Raw genomic sequence first — 12,417 nt, 5'->3', positions numbered from 1 at the left:
TGTCTTGTAGCCAGGGTAAAACAATAAACAGGGATGATTCTGTTTGATTTGTGGTCAATATATATAAATGTAAATGGATAAGTGCATGCTATACAGATGAACAATTAAAGCAGACCCAGCCATTTATTCTGGTGACTGAGTGGCCATGAGTGTTGGCAAACAAAGAAAATGTATTCAACATTAGAGTCAAAAGCAGGATTGTAGTGAGTAATCAATAGCAATTAGGTCAGCAATGGATGCCTTCAGACCAATTCCTGAAAAATCAAGATGCCCGTTTCCCATGCCTAACCTTCCATTCCCATGTTCAGCATTGAGTGAAGATGCAAAACACTGCAGTACACAGCTTTTATAGGAAAACAGAGAATCCTAGTTGGTAGAACACTATGTAACAGTAATGTGAATAAAGTTATGGACTTAGCTTTCGTAAACTTGATATTTTATGCTTGGATGATCATTTGATTCAGTGTGAATGATGGGAGTATTAGCATTTTGATAATTCCACCAACATCTCCTGATGCTTCTGACAATTCTCTACTTCTTTACCTAGACTAAGACAAAAATATATTTTATTGTCTTGCTCAATAGGTCTGCCTCATTTTAGAAGAAGAAATACAATCCAAAAGTCTTGACAACAACATGTGGAAGAAGCCTATCTACTTTAATGGGAAACAAAAGAACTCGAAGGGACCTACCAATGCAGACTGTGTAGCCTGCAAATGCTCTACACTCTTAATCCTCCTCACAGACCTACTTTGCTATTTTTTAGTCATTCTACTGAACCTTTTTCTGCGTCAAAGAAGCAGTGTGCCTTCTCTGTGGTTCACCTCTGCTCCCAATAAGGACAATGCCAGAAGATGACAGCCGCACAATTGTATACGGCATTTTTCTTAATGTTTTCAAAATAATTTTGAACTCTGTATATTGTTGCGATTTTGGACCTAAATCTACATAACTATAATGGTGAGGAAACCCCAGGGATCATAGTTAAAATAAAACTACAACTTTGTAGTGAATTCAACTTTTTTGTTTAAGTTTGGGTCCCGCTGTGCTCCAGCTTGACTCTCTCTTATTGGTTATATGGGCCCCGCAGGTGGACTGTGGTAACTGTGGGAGGGAAAAGAAAAAAATGAAAGCAATCATCTGATGGGTGACTCATAAGAAACTACTAAAAAAAGTCCACACCCTATAGCAACAACCTTAAATTATTTTTCTAACCAACATTACTGGATTAGTGTTTAGCAGAGATAGTTTGCAGTGCAGACTATCCAAAGCCATCATGGCCTCAGACAGAACTGTCTATGCAAGGTTTACAGTCAAAAGATGGTGACATCATTGTGACTTGAAGCACTTCTTCAGCACCACAAGAAGTGAGACCACCAAAGAAATCACTGGTGCAGCAGTTTTTTTTATATTCTAGCTGGTGGGAAAAATGAGTGGACAGGAGGTGGAGCACAAAGTGCCAGAAGGTGCTCCACAGAACGAATACTGGCCAGCATTCAATGGGAACAACTGGATTGTGGAAGCCCCTAAGGGGTATGCACCCAAACACCAATGCTTCTACAGAAGTACGAAAGGAACAAGGGTTGGAAGACAACCAGCTGCTCTGGAAGGAGTGCTGCACCAAAACAAAGAAAATTACGACAACATGCAGGATTTAGAATGTACTGTCATAAAGTGGTAGCTTGTGGAGAAATAAACAGAAAAATATATTCAAGGGCCATGCAAGAGCATCTGCAAAAAGAGCTCAAACACTTGTGTAAAAAATTAAAGAAGTTATGAGAAAAGTTTTTTAAAAGTTAAAACAAATATCAAAAATAAAATTAAATAAAAAATCAGTACCTGAAAACTGCAAAAAAAAAAAAAAAAAGGGAAAAAAACACCCCAAAAAAACATTCGGTTCTACAGATGGAGTGTGGCACTCGTGGATGGTTGGAAGCTAGACCTGGTGGCAGGTCACATCATGTGCCCGTTACCCTTGCTGTTAATGGATAAAGGCTGTTCGCAGCAAGGGCTTTGGTGGTTCCTGGTGTTGGGCACAAGCACTAGCCACAATGTATACGTTTTTGTTATTTTCAAAGAAATAAAATCTTCACAAAATCAACATTTTATAGGTTTTGTTATGGAATTAGCATTTATCCACAATAATATGTTTTTCTTGTTGATGCATTTGTTGAGCATATGTAAATTTTTTAAGTATTCATCAAATATGGAGCTCTGCTATGTGAACAAGCCTACAGTAGCGGTTGAAATGCATCATGACAGAGGCTTTAAACTGGCTGAATATCAGGAGATTACAGCTGTGTGGGAAATTTTTTCGATATGGTAGGAAGGAGTGAGTTGATTCGAATGTTAAGATGGCCAGAGCATGACGTCGGTTTAGCAACATGGATGGCGTGCATTGTTATTGTGGCCAGTCCCCTTGCTTATGTGAATTCAAAATCCTGGTGACTGAAGTTTGGATGTTGGAGCAAGCTCCCCTAGGGAATGAGAAGTTTGTTGCAAGTGAATGAGCAGATTAAAGGAAAAGTGGTATTCTTAATTTTGAACAGTTGAAGTAGTTATTGGGTGCAAGTTATCAGTAGCAAGCTAAGGCCAATATATGCCACGTGCTGAAGGAAAGGGAGGGAGCATCATTCAAAACCTTTGATGATTAAATATGAATACAGAGTCAAATTTTGGAACAAATATGGCTCATACTCAAAGGGAGGATATAAAAACAAAGGAAGGATATCAAAACAAGATTGAGGATATTGGAGAGTGAATTATCGAAGTGGTGGAGAAGCACATCTCTGCTGTGCTATCTGGAGGTGGGACAGCTTCAGCATGGCATGCAGATATCAACTGCACTAAGCTATAACAATCAAAATCTGGAGATGCTGAAGGAATGTGCTGCCAGTAACAACAATGTATCAAATTGCTTAATTTGGATATTGATCAAATAAGCAGAGACTGACAATTTAGGAAGAAATTGAAAAAAGCAGAGCTGAACAAGATAAAGAGAGAGAACAAGAGAGTATTAAAACATTTACACCTGACCACCGGCAGTTTTATGCCCTGGGGACCGCCAACTCCCTGGGGCAAACCGATTATGTTGTGTGAGGCAGGCTGCATGGCCCCCTGCAGCACTGGGGATCCCCACCTCCCTGGGACCAATGTGATATGCTTTGCGGGGCCATATGGCCCGCCAACAGCCCTGAGGACCGCCATTTCCCGGGGCTAAAATAAAAATATGAGGGGGTCCATTTCAGACCTCTGGCCCCAGGTACCACCACCTCCCTGGGGCAATACACGTTGGAGGGGGGTCACATGTCCCCCATCAAGGAGCCAATGATTGCCCTGGGGACAACCAACCGCCATGGCCGGCTCCTGCTATGTCCCGGGGTGCTGCTCCCCTGGGGACATAGATCCTTGCTCTGACTTGGCAGGAGCTTTGACAGCTCCCATCAAGTCAGAGCAAACAGAGCAAACATTCTGGTTCCAGCAAGTGAGAGTTGGGGAAAAACCAGAGGCTGCAGAGGGAACACCACCAGGAGGCCATGCAGCAGTGGCAGGCCCACAATGCCACCATGGCTTCCATTGCAGAGGTGCTCAGGAACTTCACCCCCCGCAAACATGGATGTCCATCCAGACATCCAGCTGCAGCAGATGTCAAGAGAAAACCCACTGGCAGGAAGTGACCCTCTCCTGATTACTCTCCCTTGTGTGCCACTGAGACACCCTGTTGACTGTTCAATGACATTACTCTATTACTCCGTTTTCCAATGGCCCATGGACACTGGACCTGGCTACCTACAGTTGTGCCACCTTCTCTGAGGACAGCATCTGCCATGACCCACCTCATCACCTGTTTGCCACTCTAGTCACAATAAACACTATAGATCACAGCTACTGCTTTTGTGTCTTTATTTGTACACTTACAAATGTATTGGTCTGCAAACTCTCATGTGGGTATTGGATCATAATCCAACAGGCAGTGTAATGGACTGCAAGTGTAGCACTCACAGGACTTGGCATAAGGATTATAAATGGCTGGCAATAGATCTATCTCCAACTGGGTATATAGATCCATAATGGTATGATGATTCAGATGATAGGTCTGAATTATATGCCTCTCCTCCAGGGTTGCAAGGTCCACTAGCAGACGGTACACTGGTGAATGTCTCAATATCCTCATGAAAGGGTATCTAGGATAGAGAGGAAACAACGTGATGTGGACATCACACACTGTTAGCAGAACATATCAAAATAGCACACACATAACACTGTAGACACGGGGCACACTGCTGACACATACTATGTTGGCCATGCTGAAGCTGCATTGACTCCACCCTGGATCCACATTTCTGCCCCTGATCTATTGTTTCTAACATACATCACATGTCTCATGTTCCATATGTGGTACACTGACCTGTCTTGCACTAAGCCTCTATGTAGTCATGCCATTTACTAATACAGTGACAGGGCCAGTCAGGCGACTTGTAACTGGTCATGCTGGTCATTAGATAGGCAGCCATATAAGGTCACTCTGTCATGTATGTCACATGTATGTGCCAAACCATGTTGGCACTACTGGTGATGAGGAGGGTCATGGCAGATGCAGTCCTCAGAGAAGGAGGCCTACTCTGCATACTGTTGAAAGAGGTGTATGGCAGACTTATTTTGCTGAATTACGATATAGATTAAAATTCTAGCGCTCCCAGGCCCCATAACGTCACCGCAAAGTCAGACATCATGAAGGCAGCCTTTAATTGCACCTGCACACACGCTTAAAACCGCCCCTTCGGTGCTTCTTCTAGCAATAAGTGCTTATAATGTTTGCATTAATATTTCATTTTAACAGATTTGTATTGAATCCGTTTTAGTGTTTTTAATGTTTTTTGCAGTTCCGTACTTGTTTTGCGTTCATTTTCTTGCATGACTGTAAGAGCATTTGTTATTTTTTTCTATAGCGCAGACATTATCTGCGTGGACTTTAGAAGGCGACATAGATAAAAACAGTCTAATTCCGTAGGATGCATTGGTTATAAAACATACTTACATTTCGAGGCAAAACATTGGTTACAAAGTGAAACGTGCATGTACATTAAAATAAAGGTCATATACTACATTTGTGAGCTAAGAGTAACCTTTTTTCAGTAAAGTTTTCAAAGAGGGAAGGACAGGTCCCGACTAGTTTAAAGAGGAATGTAATTGCTTCCTTTTCCACTCCTTCCTTCAAGCCATTATTTATTAAGCAGAGTCTGCATACTCCCATCGACATTATATTGTTCTACATTTCTTTCGTTAAAGAGAAAAGTTAAAAAGGTTCCTCTTTACCTACAAGCTGGAGGAAAGGACCACCCACCAGGAAGACATCATGTTTTCTTCTGTGTCTGGTGCAGGCATATCTGGCCCACATTTTAGGGTACTAGGGTTTGTGTGTATTCATGTTGTGTCCTTATCTCACAAAGTTTTATAGAGATATATAGTGCGGGCCACCGATTGCGATCAGGAAGACAAATACATATATGTATGTATATATATATATATATATATATATATATATATATATACACACACACACACACATATTTTGCTGCACTCAGATTACTGGTAATCTGATACTGTATGGGGCAGTGGTCTGAAAAGGGCTCCGGTAGACCACAAATTAAAACACCTTGCATATGGTTACAGGAATGGAATAGTTATAGTTAGGAAACAACATTAAAACAATCTGAGAAATTCACTGAAAAAAACAAAGGTTACAGGGCCCTTATAGTTAGGAAATAGAATGAAAAAAGTGGAAATTCATGGAAAAAAACAAAGGTTACAGGGACGTTATAGTTAGGCTCACAGTTCACTCATACAAAACCAGTGAAATTCAGCAGTTATAGGTACCTGAGCTAACTATAACTTACAACCCTGCAAAGCACTGCTTATGATATCACATATTACATCACCCATGACATGGTCAGTGACATCACTGATGACATCACTAATGACATCACTGATGATAAAACTACAACTAACTATGCACTGTGCATAACTATACCATTCCTGTAACCTTTGTTTTTTTAAGTGAGTTTCTATGTTTTAAAAAAATCTGTTTCCTAACTATAATGTCCATGGAACCTTTGCTTTTTTCAGTGAACTTCTATGTTTTTTTTAACATAAAGTAATTTTTATTACTATATGTTAATACAACTACAGCTGCGCACGGCTGAAGGCCATTCCCTGAAGCCAACACCCCTAACCACCTAACCCTGCACGGCAGGAGTTGGCCACAGAGTATGTTTTTCTGGGTGTGAGAATAGGTATGAGAGGGTGTATCTGGGTGTGATAGTGTCTGTCTGGGTGTGAGGGTCAGTGTGAGAGGATCTATGCGGATGTGAGAGTGGGTGTGAGAATGTCTACACGGGTGTGAGAGTAGGTGTAAGAGGGTGTCTCTGGGTGTGACAGTGGGTGTGAGTGTCTCTGTGAGAGGTGTGAGTGTCTGTGTGGGTCAGTGAGTGTATGTATGAGAGTCTGAGTAGGTCTGTGTGTGGGTTCATGAATGTCTGAGTGGGTCTCTGAGAAGGTGCATGAATGTCTAAGTGGGTCTGTGAGTGAGTGTGTCAGAGTGGGCCTGTGAGTGAGTGTGTCAGATTGGGTCTATGAGTGGGTGTGTGACTGTGAGTGGGTGCATGAGTGTCTGAGTCCATGTGTGAGTGTCTGTGTGGGTGTGTCACCAGTTGTGTGAGTGACCCTGCCACAAAGGAACATCACCTGCTCTTTCGTCCAACAAGAGTCCACAGTCTTGCATTAAATATCTACCCAAGCGGAGTTCTTTCTACCTCCTTGGGTAAATGTCTAGCATGTATTCTACACTACAGCTGAGTAGTGGAGCACAAGATAAAGTCACCAGTGACCTTGTGTGCATTTGGCAATGTGATTGTTCCTCACATTTGCACACTCTTAGCAATGCAAAAGGATTTCAGGCCTGGGGACCCATCCCTTGGGGCCCACCACTATTCAACGGGGAGGGTAACCGCCAGTATGTAATACATATATATATATATATATGTATAAATATATATATTTTTTTTTTTCACTGAAAAAACTAAAGTTAAAGGGAAGTTATAGATATGGTTCTGAATTTACTCACACGAAAGCACAGAAATTCAGAAGTTATAGAAAGAGTTATTTCAAGTAACTATAATCGCACCCTCACTATGCACAATTTTCTCATCAATATTTTATTGCAAATGTTGCAGTAATAATATCAAAGATGCCTTCGAGGATGTAATCAATGATGCAATACATGGAATAATTAGCTGTGCATGGCAAAGGCATGAGTTATAGTTACCTTAGGGCGCGAGTTATCGTTACTTGAAATAACTAACTATAACTGCTGAATTTCTGTGGTTTTGTATGAGTAAATTCACAACCTAACTATAACATATCTGTGCCCTTTGTTTTTTTTAGTGAATTGCTATTGTTTTTTAATGAAAAGTAATTTTGATCATTATATGTTATTCCAACAATCGTTGTCCATGGCCTTTTGCAGTGCACAGCAGGGGCTGGCCTCAGAGCCTGGCCTGTGGGCAGATCTCGTAGCCAACCCCTTATAACCACCCAACCCTGGATATGCACAGCCTTTGGGCGTGCGCAGCAGAGGTTGGCCACAGAGCCTGCCTCAGTGGATCTGTGAGGGGGTGCGTGAGTTTCTGAGTGGGTTCGAAAATGGGTGTGTGAGTCTATGAGTGGGTCTGAGTGTGTGAATGTATGAGTGAATGAATTAGTGTATGAATGAGTCTGTGAATTGTTTTTGCATATTCTTGAATATTCTCAAATATGCTAGAATCTCCTTAAATATTTGAGAATATTCAAAGATATTCTCGAATATTTGTAATTCCCACGCATGATGAAGAAAAATAATTTTAAATCCATAATTTGACCCTCAAAACCCCCATGTCACACACCTGGGTCGGGGTTCCTCCACCTTGACCCCTTATACAACTTATCATTTCTATTTTCACACACTGGGACCCTCTCCCATAACGTGAATTGGCGTCTTCAACTTTCTAGTCAGGTTGTGGCCAGCCAATCATAGCCCTTCTATTCCCACGTACATTCGCAAATATTTGTGATCAGAGATATACAAATGTGTATTTTCCTTAATTTCTCATAAACTACTGAATGCATTTACACTAAATATCCAAAAGCATAATCTGTGTACCAAAAGCTACCTTTCTGCCAAATTTGGTGTAATTCTGTCCAGGGGTTGGGGCTGTTGTCATGTTCAAAGTTCCTTTGGGAATTAACATGGGAAACACACTTTATTTTTGACCCACCCCCTTTTTCTCAGACCCCGCTTGGCAGATCACCCCACAACTTTCAATGTGCAACAAGAATCACTGGTACACTTTTTTGAGAAATTTTCATGAAGATTCGTCAAATGGCATCAAAGCTATATGCAAGTCAAACATCACTTTTTCTATGGCTAAATGGTGTATATATATAAATATATATCTATATATATATATATAAATATATATATATAGATATATATTTTGCAGTTATAGTTATAGTTTTTCAAGTAACTATAACTAGCACCCTAAGGTAACTATAACTTGCGCCCTCAGCATGTACAGCTTTTTCTTCAAAAATGTGATTGCTAATGTTTTGTTTATAGTTTTAAGACGTTATAAAAGTTGTCATGATTTCTGTAATATCTGAGGTAATTAGTGCATGGCAAGGGCGCAAGTTATAGTTACCTTAGGGCACGAGGTATAGTTATTTGAAAGAACTCTAAGGCCCAGATTTAAGAAAAATGACGCACAACTGTGTTAGCACACTTGTACGTCAAAAAAATTAATGTCAGCTAACGACATTTCCTTGCGCTATCCATGTGTCATTTTTAAAAAACGATGCACCATGGCGCTAAGGAAAGGTTAGCATAAAAATAAAATGTTGCTAACCTTTGCAACACGTCGTAAGGAAAAACAACGCTAGTGCTGCAAAAGTGATGTTAGCATGATTAGCGGCACGTTTTTTTAACGCAAATTGTGACAGCACCATAGTTTGCAGCATTAGCGTGAAAAAAAGCCTGCAACAAAAAACAAGGACCCAAGATGGAGAATGCACGACAGGAGAGACCCCAGAAAGATCCCAATCAGCCCAATACAAGCCAGGATGGACAACAAGCAAAATCCAAGTAGAAGGAGAAAAGGAAGGGGAACTGTTGCTTCAGTGAGGAAGAGAGTGACATCTTGGTCAGAGAGGTGAGAGAGCACCAACACCAGCTCTTTGTCACCTCTAAATTGCCAATATGTAAAAAGGAGCCCATATGTAGGCAATTGTCAATAAAGTCAACAGTATGGCAGAGGTGAAGAGGACTGTAACCAATTGTAGGAACTGCTGGCACAATTGCAAGCACAGAACTAAAGAGAAGTTGGCCAGGAACTGAAAGGCAGCACTGCAGACTGGAGGTGGAAGTCCCGCACTCGAGGAGGACCTGGATGAGCTGGAGGAGATGGTGTGAGCGGTCATCCTGGAAGAACTGGTTACCAGACTTGCAGGACAGGGAAGACTTCCAAGACCTTCCACAAATGCAGGGTAAGATGCAGTAGGGGCAATCTTGAAACCATCAAAGGGGAAGGCACATAGGATACACTGAAATCATGCAAAAGGCTTGCATTGGGACACAACAATGCCCAAATACTTCTAATGCGCTCACACCTTACCTCCTACCACAGACCACAACCCAACCCACACATCAATCCCTACACTGTTGCAATTGAACCACCTGCTCATTTGTAAAAACTCATTGGGAAACATGTACAACACATGTTGCCCAGGGTGGGCCAACAAGAACTGCAAGATGCCTCCATGCAGCATTAGGAATGGCCACAAAAGTGATCCAACTCAACATATATGGGCATGTCTATGGTCATCATCTGTGCTGCTGTACAAGTAGCTTACATGTCACCAAGTAGCAAGGTTGCCTGTGTACTGGGAATGTTTGGGGTCATCCACAGACAAATTCAGGCATATCATCAGCTACAAGTGATCTCACTGTCTCAAAAGGGGCACATTTTTGCATGACCTTACTGCAACATTATCATCACATTGTAATATGCCAATATGGACTCAAGCCACCCATTCCCTTTGTGCTACCTTAATAAAGTCACACAATGCATGCATAGATCCACTCTGTACATCTTTTCACCACACTATGCCTGTGCCATATATGATGTATGCAAGGTAATATTTCTTACGGTGGGGGGAGAACAAATGGGGCAGACATTCCATAAAGACTGCACTATGCAATCTGCAAACCTAATTTGTGAGGCCTGCCAAAGGCATATTTGAAAGTGATGCATCATTCTAAGCAATAGGCCTCCCTGTGCTTTTCTGCACTCGTTACATCATATGTGGTGCCAATGCAGTAAACCAACACAATAGTGAAAGAAGTCATGAGGCTAATGTGGAAATGCCTGCCATGGTGACCGTAATGTAAATACAGTGGTTCCATGGTGTTGTTGGATGGGGCAAGGGTGCTGCTAGGAAAATGGTAGTCTGGGATCAATGTACCAAATTCACAGAACATTTGCCCTATGTGTGATGCGCAATGCAACACACAAAGTACAACTACTAAGTTCTTTGGAAATACAAACTTGTAGCACACCCACTTGCCATTCACACACCACCCTTGAGCTCCTGGACTACATAGAACAAAAAAACAGATGTGTAATATTTGTAAAGGCATCAGAAGCTGGGTGGGTCACATGTGTTGCATGGGAAGATCCCAAATATACACATGGAATGCCTACTGAATGCAGTGTCAAGTGTGAGGGGGGAAATTAGGTTTAGGACAGGATAAGGAATGCAAGGGGCCTTGACATGGTACTTATGAGCAACTACTATCCACCATTGGAGTGTACAGTAACAAAAAAATGCATTGGTAGAGCACTATGATGTCTGTGTCAGGATTTTGTGGCACATATGTACCCATTTATGATGAAAGATGCAGTGCAACAGCTCAGCTTAATGTGCTGTGACGCAACTTGTCAAATGTGGAGGGATGTATAGTTGTCATAGATAGTCAAATGATCCCTTTATTAACCATATTAATGTCAAAACATATGAAGGACAATACCAACTTTGCTACACAACCTGCATGGTGTAGGTCTGACCCTCTTGCTGGTGCTAATGCACATATGCAGGAAGGTACATATCCTGCAAAGTCAACTAACAGGAAAACTGGCTGCCACTTACAATGATTGACAATGATTTCAACATTTAAAGTTGTCAGCGATAGGATTACAACAATGTCAGACACCAGTACTATGACTACAATGCCACCCCTGATGTGATGTCCAAACATGATACATCCACACATCAACAAGCCTCAAAATATGTAATGTCCTCATGCCATCCCACGTGTGTTGTCTGAGTGATGAAAGTGGGTGGGCTTTCCACATGCACCTCCCTAACCATATTGAGTCATGTGTTCAGCATCCTGCCCCATACAACGTAACGATGGACCACCATGTGTGTATGTGTGCAAGCAAGAAGTTCTACCTTCCAGCAAAACAACACTCATTTCAAAGATGCAGGCATCCTTGCAGCTCTGCAACAAGGAAACCTGGGATGCATGGATGAGTGTTGTTCTGCAAGAAGGGAGAAATTCCTATTTGCACACATACACAGGAGGTGGCTGAATCTCACAATGGGTGCTACAGGATGCTGGACACATGACTCAAAGTGGCACAGAGTATGCATGTTGATAGGTCTGATACTTCCATCACTCTAACAACACACGTAGGATGGCAGAGGAGTCAGTGACTCACTTAAATATCTCTAAAAACAAAACAATCTCTAAAAACAAATGCTAAATATTCTGTACATCTCTATTTGTGGTGTGTGCACAGATCCCTAACAATGCCCATGGCATGCATATGTAACACAGTCAAATCAATGAAAGTGGAACATATGCATAAGACCATGATAAGGCAATCAAGGTGGGGGTAACACACTGGGGAATGTGGACTGGCAGAGTGTGCAAATGGTGACTCCACTGAAATGATGCTCATGTGGGACACTATACCACTAGGGATCCATAAATGTGTTAATTGATGTGTAGGTCTGTACCATGTCACAAAGCCACCCGTAGCAAGTAAATGATGACTCATGTCAATAGCCACCACAGTCCAATATTGACCATTCATTATCCCATTGCAGAGGATGAAGCATTTTCTCCTACGGAGCTGCCTGTCCTGGATTTTTCTGATGATCTGGATGACCAGCTGCCGACCATCAATCCTGACACTATCCAGGAAGTCCTGGGTTCCTTCCAGAGACCGTCGTCAGTCACAGGGAGGACACACAGCATTGCGGGGTCTCCACATAAACCACCCAACAACCAACACACCGCACCAACCAGTCCAGCCACAG

Source organism: Pleurodeles waltl, chromosome 2_2, assembly GCF_031143425.1.
Source record: "Pleurodeles waltl isolate 20211129_DDA chromosome 2_2, aPleWal1.hap1.20221129, whole genome shotgun sequence".
Classification (NCBI taxonomy): domain Eukaryota; kingdom Metazoa; phylum Chordata; class Amphibia; order Caudata; family Salamandridae; genus Pleurodeles; species Pleurodeles waltl.
The sequence above is the reverse complement of the archived record's forward strand: the minus strand, read 5'-3'. Positions refer to the sequence as shown.